General features: G+C 42.1%; 1 non-coding gene across 1 annotated transcript; it reads left to right on the plus strand.

Moving 5' to 3' along the window:
- Positions 1-5,497: 5,497 nt before the first annotated feature.
- LOC132498050 (U6 spliceosomal RNA) lies at positions 5,498-5,602 on the plus strand. The gene has a single exon (XR_009533673.1). It is a non-coding gene; the product is annotated as a U6 spliceosomal RNA (small nuclear RNA).
- Positions 5,603-10,639: the final 5,037 nt, after the last annotated feature.

Here is a 10,639-nt window from a genome sequence, read left to right on the forward strand (position 1 = left end):
ACAAAATTAATTCACAGAACTCTCTTGCATTCCTATACACTAATGATGAAAAATATGAAAGAGATATTAAGGAAACATTCCCATTTACCATTGCAACAAACAGAATAAATTACCTAGGAATAAACCTACCTAAGGAGACAAAAGACCTGTATGCAAAAAACTATAAGATACTGATGAAATTAAAGGTGATACAAACAGATGGAGAGATATACCATATTCTTGGATTGGAAGAATCAATATTGTGAAAATGACTATACTATCCAAAGCAATCTACAAATTCAGGGCAACCCCTATCAAACTATTAATGGCATTTTTCACAGAATTAGAACAAAAAATTTCACAATTTGTATGTAAACACAAAAGACCCTGAATAGCCAAAGCAATCTTGAGAAAGAAAAACGGAGATGGGGGGATCAGGCTCCTGGGCTTCAGACTATACTACAGAGCTACAGTAATCAAGACAGTATGGTACTGGCACAAAAACAGAAACATAGATCAATGGAACAGGATAGAAAGCCCAGAGATAAGCCCACGCACATATGGTCACCTTATCTTTGATAGAGGAGGCAAGAATATATAATGGAGAAAAGACAGCCTCTTCAATAAGTGGTGCTGGGAAAACTGGACAGCTACATGTAAAAGTATGAAATTAGAACACTCCCTAACACCATAGACAAAAATAAACTCAAAATGGATTAAAGACCTAAATCTAAGGCCAGACACTATAAAACTCTTAGAGGAAAACATAGGCAGAACAGGCTATGACATAAATCACAGCAATATCCTTTTTGTCCCACCTCCTAGAGAAATGGAAATAAAAACAAAAATAAACAAATGGGACCTAGTGAATCTTAAAAGCTTTTGCATAGCAAAGGAAACCATAAACAAGACGAAAAGACAACCCTCAGAATGAGAGAAAATATTTGTAAACGAGGCAATGGACGAAGGATTAATCTCCAAAATATACAAGCAGTTCATGCAGCTCAATATCAAAAAAACAAACAACCCAATCCAAAAATGGGCAGAAGACCTAAATAGACATTTCTCTAAAGAAGATATACAGATTGCCAACAAACACATGAAAGGATGCTCAACATCACTAATCATTAGAGAAATGTAAATCAAAACTACAATGAGGTATCACCTCACACCGGTCAGAATGGCCATCATCAAAAAATCTACAAACAATAAATGCTGGAGAGGGTGTGGAGGAAAGGGAACCCTCTTGCACTGTTGGTGGGAATGTAAACTGATACAGCCACTATGGAGAACAGTATGGAGGTTCCTTAAAAAACTAAAAATAGAATTAGTATATGACCCAGCAATCCCACTACTGGTCATATACCCTGAGAAAACCATAATTCAAAAAGAGTCATATACCACAATGTTCATTGAAGCTCTATTTACAATAGCGAGGACATGGAAGCAACCTAAGTGTCTATCGACAGATGAATGGATAAAGAAGATGTGGCACATATATACAATGGAATATTACTCAGCCATAAAAGGAAACGAAATTGAGTTATTTGTAGTGAGGTGGATGGACCTAGAGTCTGTCATACAGAGTGAAGTAAGGCAGAAAGAGAAAAACAAGTACCGTATGCTAACGCATACATATGGAATCTTAAAAAAAAAAAAAAAAAAAGGTTCTGATGAGCCGAGTGGCAGGACAGGAATAAAGACGCAGACGTAGAGAATGGACTTGAGGACACGGGGAGGGGGAAGGGTAAGCTGGGACGAAGTGAGAGAGTGGCATGGACATATATACACTACCAAATGTAAAACCGATAGCTCGTGGAAAGCAGCCGCATAGCACAGGGAGATCTGCTCGGTGCTTTGTGACCACCTAGAGGGGTGGGATGGGGGGGGTGGGAGGGAATGGCAAGAGGGACGTGATATGGGGATATATGTATACATATAGCTGATTCACTTTGTTACACAGCAGAAATGAGTACAACATTGCCAAGCAATTATACTCCAATAAAGATGTTAAAAAATAAAAAGATATTAAAGAGGTAATGCGTGTCCCCTCCACACAGGCAAGCAGCTTGCTTCTGCTGCTCCCCCAGCCCTAGTGCTGTTATCACGTAAAGATGTCAGGAAATGCACTGATATTTGTGGAGCTCCTGCCACCCCACTGCTCTGATTCTGCTGTTCCATAATGCAGGACCCCGGACAGTTCCCTAAAGCTGGGGAAGGAACAGTCTGGGGGAGGGGAGCTGCCCACCGCCCGCCCCAAAAGAAAGGGCTGTGGGGGATGGATGCTTCCAAGGGCACCAGGTTTCAATTAAGTCAGGAGGAGCCCTGTGAATACCTTCCTCTCGTCTCCTGGTCTCTTTCTTTTACTGCTTCCTTGCGTCTTTCTTGATATTCTTATCTCAATTTCTGTCAGGATGTGACCTTAAAATCAGTTCATGCAAGGGTACTGGTTTTATTTTATTTTACTTTTTAAATTGAAGTATAGTTGGTTTACAATATTGTGTTAGTTTCAGGTGTACAGCAGAGTGATTCAGTTATATATATATATATATATATATATATATTCTTTTGCAGGTTCTTTTCTATTATAGGTTATTATAAGATATTGAATATAGTTCTCTGTGCTATACAGTAAGTCCTTGTTGTTTATCTATTTTATATATAGTGGTGTGTATATGTTAATCCCAAACTCCTAATTTGGAAGGGGAGGAGAGAGCAGAGCCTGTGGGGATGGGAACAAAAATTAAAGAGGGGATGGGGGGCAGGACAGCATGGATGAACATTAAAAACATTGTGCTAAGTGAAGTGAGCCAGTTACAGAAGGATAGTACTGTATGATCCCACTCCAATGAGGTACCCAGAGTAGTCTAATTCGTAAAGGCAGAAAGTAGGATGGTGGTTGCCAGGGGCTTGGGGAGGTGGGTAGGGAGTTATTGTTTAAGGGACACAGAGTTCCAGTTTGGAAAGATGAAAATTTCTGAATGGTGGTGATGGTTGTACAATTATGTGAATGTACCTAATGGACTGTAGACTTAAAAATGGTTAAGAGGTTGGGCCTCCCTGGTGGCGCAAGTGGTTAAGAGTCCGCCTGCCGATGCAGGGGATACGGGTTCGTGCCCCGGTCTGGGAGGATCCCCTATGCCGCGGAGCGGCTGGGCCCGTGAGCCGTGGCCGCTGGGCCTGCGCATCCAGAGCCTGTGCTCCGCAACGGGAGAGGCCACAGCAGTGAGAGGCCCACATACCGCAAAAAGGAAAAAAAAAAAAAAAAAAATGGTTAAGAGGTTGATTTCATGTTATATACATCTTAGCACAATAAAAAAAAATGTTTAAGGCATGTGGTGGAGGATAGTTTAGTTAGTTGTGTGGAAGACCTAGTCTGGCAAGAAGCAGATTCATCGTCACTCTGAAATTCAGGGGCAGAGGGCAGAGTCGGGGCTGGGGGGGGGGGGGCAGCTGACCGTCAGGCCTCCTCAGGATATGCCCTTCTCGATGGCATCTGAACTTGGGAACCTGGAGTCCTTCCACCTGACTGAGGGGAGGATGAGTCCTTCATTGGGAACCATCTTAAGCGTACAGCAGACACTCATGATTCCTGCTCACCCAGGAGGTGTCCTAGGGACCTGGCAAGGAATGGGACTCCCTTTCCCTGTAGGAACGGCCCCACAGCCTTTCTAGGAAGCCTGAGGGATTAAAATGGAAAAGTGTTAAGGATGACTTGTGCATAACTCAGCCTTTCAGATTGGGATAAAAAACACCTAGCACATCTGACCATATGGAGGTCACAAACCTCTCTGCAAGAAACCAGAAGAGATTGTGGTACCCAGAAGCCCAGCCATGGATGAACTCCAGTGAATTAGGTCAGTGTGTGTGTTGCAGATCCACTGGGCCTGCCCCTTGTTCCTGCCCTGGGAACAAGGGATCCCCGGATCCCTTGTTCAAGAGGGGAGCCTTCCCAGACAGCTTGGGAACCTCTGCTGGGGGAGGCCAAGCCTCCCAAAGGAGTCTGGGCTGGCAGTCATCCTGGCATCCTGTTTGCTGCAGGCAAGCATTTATTCTGTGGGTTATTTTTGTCTCTGGCCTTGACTTGTTTTTCCCAGTGCCGCTCCTTGGCTCGTAACATTTCTTCCCTGGTTTATTAAAAACTGAGATAAATCACCTAATAAGTCTTGGCTAAGTTTTTTCCTTCAGATCTCCTTGACAACTACCAAAGTCACAAAGTTGCATCTTTCCCACAGTGGGAGGCTAACAAAATAGCTGGTGTGCCCAGAGAAACATACAGATCAAGAAAACAAAGGGAAAATCTTTAGTTATGCAGAAGCCTCCCACTTCTGGTACTAAATTTACTCGCCTGGGTTTGATTTAAAGAGGCACAGCAGTACCTGAGCAGCTAGCAGGAGGCACCACGCCCATGAGCACAGGAAGCAGGCCTTCTTCCCTCTGCGCTCTGAAGAAGACGTGCATAGATTAACTGTCTTTCCTTGTTGATGGGACGGTTACTGGGTGCACTCCTAGCATTTAATTATTAAAGCTCTCCCTTCCCCCACACACATATACACAAACCTCTGCTTCTTCAATTTCTTAAAACCATTGAATCACAGAATTCTAGCATTTGAAAGGAATTCAGCCATCCTCTAATGTCTCCTTTTATCATCACAGAAGCACAGGATTCTAAGAATATTAAAAGTTACCTATTCTGACACCAACTCTCCCCATCAGATGTCTTATAATTATAATACACAAATCTACTTGGCGTCCCAAGAGCACTTTACACATACTTCCATTTATACTTGGCTCATTCGATGTAACTATTTCCTTTTTAAAAGTTTAAACTTTTTTTTTATTTTTTGAAAAGCAATATGTTCACACAATTGGTAATTTGAAAGGTAAAAGAATATATAACCCTATCCTATAGACACCTAGTTCTCCTCCACAGAGGCTACTAATAACAATTCCTTCAGTATCCTTCCTGGGATATTTGATGTATATATACTTAGGTATGTTCTTTCCTTCCCTCCTTTTTACACAAATGCTTTTACACTGGTCCACGCCTGCACTTTAGTATATTTTGGAGATCTTTCTGTATCCAGCTTCATTCTTTTAGAGAGCTCTGTGGCATTCCATTACAGGGAGGTACCATAATCTAGGGACATTTTGGTTGCCTCCAATCTTTTGTATTACAAATAATGCTGCAATAAATAATCCTATGCTTATGATATTTGGCACCATTATTTCCTTCGGATAGGCTCCCTGAAGTGGAATCTCTGGGTCCACAGATATGCACACTTGCAATTTTGCTAAATATTGCCAAATGTCCTCTCCTAATTTTTGTTCTCACCAGTAGGTGATAATACAGCTTTACCAACAGTATGTCATGAAACTTTTTGACTGTTGCTGTAATTATATGTTTACCTGTCTCTTCCCCCGGCCCCATTCCCTCATTAGAATGTGAGACCATCAAGGTTCCTCAGAACCTAACATGTTACCTGGTACACAATAGATTCTCAACGAATATTTCCTAGAGCTCGCTTCAGCAGCACATGTACTAAAACTGGAAAGATGACAAAACATAGCATGGCCCCCGCGCAAAGATGACACACAAATCCCTGAGGCGTTCCATCTTTTTAGAGAGTAAATCTTAAATGTTCTCGACACACCAAAGAATGGTAATAGGTGAGGTGATCATTTCTCAATATATACGTGTATCAAATCAGCACATTGTACACCTTAATTTACACAATGTTACATGTCAATTATATCTCAATAAAGCTGTGGGGGTAGGAAAATGAATCCCTCCCCAAAATAAATAAATATACACATTTGGGAAGTACATAAATGGATGAATGAATGCATGAATGAATTATAGGGCTCTTTAAATCAGAATTAGAAATGATGACCCTAATTTTCTCCACTTTGTGAGACTGGATATGCTGCATTTCATTTTATTTAAGTGTCATTCATTTGTACAAATGTACAAGTGATAGAGGCAAATTTGATACCAGGACAATCTGTCCTCCTAATTCAGACTCTTAGCCAATAATGGTATACTGTTTCCAAATGTCACATTTCCCTCTGAGGACTGTGCGTCATGATACTGGGGTGTCAGAGCATAAGAATCCCATGGAAGAGACAGCTGATTGCCCCCATTCTTCCTTACTAATAGAACTCCAATTCTCTTTGGGGGTGACAGTATGCTCAGCTAGAAAGGCACTTTTACCAGCCGCCCTTAACCAATGCGATGCAAGCAGAAGTCACTAGAAGGTGTTTTCTGAGAAGGTCTTTAAAGGGGAATGACTTAGCTGGTGAGTACCCTCTCCCATCCTTCCTGCCTGAGATACAGACATAACTGCTGGTGCCCTGGCAGTTATCTTGAGAGCTTAAAAAAAAGGATCACACTATACTACTCAGCCATGAAAAAGAATGAAACAATGCCATTTGCAGCAACACAGATGGACCTAGAGATTATCATACTAAGTGAATTAAGTCAGAAAGAGAAAGACAAATATCAGATGATATCATTTATATGTGGAATGTAAAAAATTATACAAATGGACTTATTTACAAAACAGAAACAGACATAGAAAACAAACTTATGGTTTCCAAAGGGGAAAGGGGGGAGAGGGATAAATTAGGAGTTAAGGATCAGCAGATACAAGCTACTGTATATAAAATAGATAAACCACAAGGGCCCACTGTATAGCACAGGGAACTATGTTCAATATCTTGTAATAAACTATAACGGAAAGGAATCTGGAAAAGCATATATACATGCATTTTTATATACATATATATATATATATATATATATAACTGCCTCACTTTGCTGTGCACCAGAAACTAACACAATGTTGTAAATCAACTATACTTCAATTTTTTAAAATTTAAATTATTAATAAATAAATCAAATGCAAAAAAAGGGGACCAAACCATAAGAATAGACAGGGGGATTTCTAGAAGCCTGAGTCTCTGTTCATGGAGCTACCACATCAGCCCTCAATTGCCCACCTCAGGACTTCTCTTTAGGTGAGAAAATAAAATCTTGAATAATTGTTTAAGCCACTACCTTCCAGGTCTCTATTAGTCATGGTCAAAATCAATTCTTCTCTCATATAAGCCCTATCTAACACTCACTTCCCTACTACACTTAGAGGACTCACTCTCACCCAGTCTTCTTGCTTAAGAAAAAGAGAACCATGCTGGCTGGCGTTACTCTGCCCTATGCCCTGAGATGTGCATGTTGAGGACTCCTCACCCCTATCTACCAGCCTAGCATGGTCAGGTCTGTGGCTATTGGTTCCAGACCAGGGTGAGAAATTTATTACCCAGTAACTACCTGGACACTGACTCCAGACTCCTGGCCTGTACTGACTTCTCGTCTTCTCCTGGCCTCCAAAAAAAAGTGAAACTGGGGTCAAGAGAGCCCAATAGTTAGCATCCATCATTATTCCCTTGCTCTTAGACTTTTTTTTTTTTTTTTACAATTTACAAATCACATTTGTGAGCAGTGTTTCTTTTGATTGTCACAACAACTTAGACCAATGAACGGGGACAGTATTGGTTTGTGTCCCCATTTTAGAGCTCAGGAAACAGGGGGTTGGAGAGTCTAAGTCATTTTCCCAAGGCACACTGCTGGGATGCAAACTCGGCCCTTTGGCACCAAGGTCCACACTCTTTTCAATATGCCAAGGGTCCCAAACCACTTCTTCGATTCTAATGTCACGGCTCAGTTCAGGCAATCTCTTTGGAAGCAAATTAGACTGGCCACCAACTGCCTGTCTCTGTCCAGTATCTGATTACTCATCATCACCAAAGGGCTGATCTACTCACCTGAATCAACAGAATGTATGTATGTGGTGTACAAAAAACCAGCTAAATAACACCATCTGTGTCCATTGCACACTTACTCTCTATAATAGGCAATGATGACATGAACAAACACTGATAATTCTGTAAACATCTAACAGATGAATCACTTCCATGAGAACAATGGCAGTTGCTTCACTGCTGCTCTGAGCATGGTGGAAGACAGTGACAAGTGAGTCTGAGAAGATGCTGGCACTCAAAGAAGAGAAGATGCTGGCACTCAAAAAAGAGAAGATACAAGGAGAAACCAGCACCTCCCAATTAGTCAAGAGAGGCTTCTTGGGGAAGATAGAGTGTCAGACGCTCTTTAATTCAGGAAGGAAGCAGGTTCAGGAAGATAAGTGCCAGTTCAAACAGAGGCAGAAATGGGAGAATAATAATAAGAGCACGATCTTTGCACGGAACTAGACAGAGTTCTTCAACATGGAAAACAGAAACTGGCTCTGGCAAGGGCATTTGCTGAAAAGATCCTGGGTAACTTGCTTAATCGCCAAGAATTCTGGAGGCCCAGGCTCTGAAAATGGACAGGAACAAAGAGATGCTAGGCAGCCAGGACCACTCGAAATCCCAGCACACAGTCTGGCAGTGGACACAAGCATCCCTTAGCTGTTTCTACAATAATGCTGTCTAACCAACAGCCGCAAACACTCTGTGAAAGATGATAATAAGTGTTTGTTGCTCACGTGTCTGGGACACTCAGAGTCTGGGAGGCAGCTCTGGAATCTTGACTGGAGCACTCGTGAGGCTCCAGCTTGGCTGATATTAGCTCTCCTGGGCTGGTGTCGCCTGGGGGGACTGGAATGACTCAGCTCTGCCCACATGTCCAGACCAGGTGTATTCTCATGGCAATGGCAGAGGAGCAGAGGAATTGCAAAGGCACGCAGTATCTCTTGAGGCTCAGAACTGGCAGCACCATCACCTTATTGGCTAAAGCAAGTCACAATACAAGCTTGACTAGGGAAATAGACAGCCTCTTTAGTGAGGGAACTGCAAAACCACACAACAAAGGACCTGATACAGGGGGTGACAAGTTGGGACCACTGATACGATCATTCTACTACTCACAGGGAACCATCATTAACACACCTGACATTTCTGCCCTAAAACTGTGCAAGGCCTCCATCACTGCCTCCACCACCTGGTGGATTTTCCATGCTTCTTTGCATCCCAGGTCCAGATTCAGGGTCCAGGCAGGTACATCAGGAGAATTGGGACTAGATGGTGGGGTTGGACACCAAAGGCATGGAAACACAGAAAAGCAAGGATCTCGGGGTTTTTCACTTCCTCGGGAGGAAATGGGCTCTGCCTTTCATCAAGACCTATGAGGTAGGGAATACGCCAAAGGTAGGAAAAAAGTTCAGATGCTGGATAGCCAAAAATCTGACGGTTGTTCCTTAAAGCCACTCAATATCTACTGGGGTATATTACAAAATGTCCCCAATTCTTCCCCCCTCTTGTATCCACGCCTCTCATCATATAGCCTGCTGTGGCCTCCCTTCATTGGCAGGGTTATCCATCTCACTCTTTGATGCTTGACTCAATCATTCTTGTGCTCACATCAGCCTCTGGGGTGTTAGCAGATGCATCATAAGCAGAAACTTGCAGTGGACTTGCTCATTAGGGCTTATTCTCTTGAACCTCTGACCAGGCTACCCTGACAGAGAATGAGAAGCATGTGGTTTGTCTCAGCCTAGATCAGCCAGCCAACAGATAGACAAGCCACAGACATATGAGCAAGCCCAGCCTAGATCTGCAGAACCATCTAGCCAACCCCCAGCAGAATCAAACACATGAGCAATAAACACTTATTGTTATATGCCCCTGAGGTTTTGTGGTCATCTGTTACCAAGCATCCCTGGGACAACAGATAACTGATACAGTCTGCCAGCAGGTTGCATATAAATAAGCTCATTTCATTCTCAACCTACAAGGCAGATATGAGAATTTTCATTTGCATGGAGAGATGAGGTAAGCTGTCTAGGGTTGCTCAGGCTGGATTTGATAGTAGTTTTCTAATCGCAGAAGCCACTCTCTGGATAACCTGACCCTGGAACATAATTAGAAAGAAGTGGGTTCATGACCCTGACCTGAACTTCTGGGACAGAGCTTTTCCTCACCTCGCCTGGGCCAAAAGTGACTCTTGGAACCACCAACAAGGACATGGAAATACTTTATGGTTTCTCCTTGCAATAGGCTTGGCTATGACAGGATTTTGTCTGTCCCCTGTTCTTGAAGGACTAAGGGTTTTATACATACAGATAACTCCATATAACCTAAGCTAGTACCATAGGTACAGTGTGATGTGACAAGGATAATCAGGATGCCCAGCACATAGTAGGTGCCTCCCTTTCCCTCTCACACAGATTTAGGGGATCATAACACCAAGTTTTTTTATTTGTGAAAATCACAGCTCTTGGGGCCTGACAAACCCAAAGTTATGTGTTGGTTCAACATATATACTGTAGGCCTACTATGCACTAGCTGCCAAGAATACCTAGAGGTGACCTGGAGAACTTAGACTCTAGTGAGAAACAAAAGTTCTCACAACCAGACTTAATTACTAATTGAAGGTAATGTTAACATCATGCCAAGAACCACACCTGGGGAAAGATAATGAAAATGTCAAATTTATTTTATGTTAAAAGGTGATTTTATTCATTTAATCTCTATTAAAAGGTATAATGACTGACTTTCCATTTTTATAAAGAAAAAGACACCATTTTAATTTCCTGCATTGATGAATATATTATAAATTTTCTATTTTTAATTCACAAAAGCTGAAATCTATATTAGCTTTGAT

The sequence above is a fragment of the Mesoplodon densirostris genome, chromosome 10 (genome assembly GCF_025265405.1).
Source record: "Mesoplodon densirostris isolate mMesDen1 chromosome 10, mMesDen1 primary haplotype, whole genome shotgun sequence".
In the NCBI taxonomy this organism is placed as follows: domain Eukaryota; kingdom Metazoa; phylum Chordata; class Mammalia; order Artiodactyla; family Ziphiidae; genus Mesoplodon; species Mesoplodon densirostris.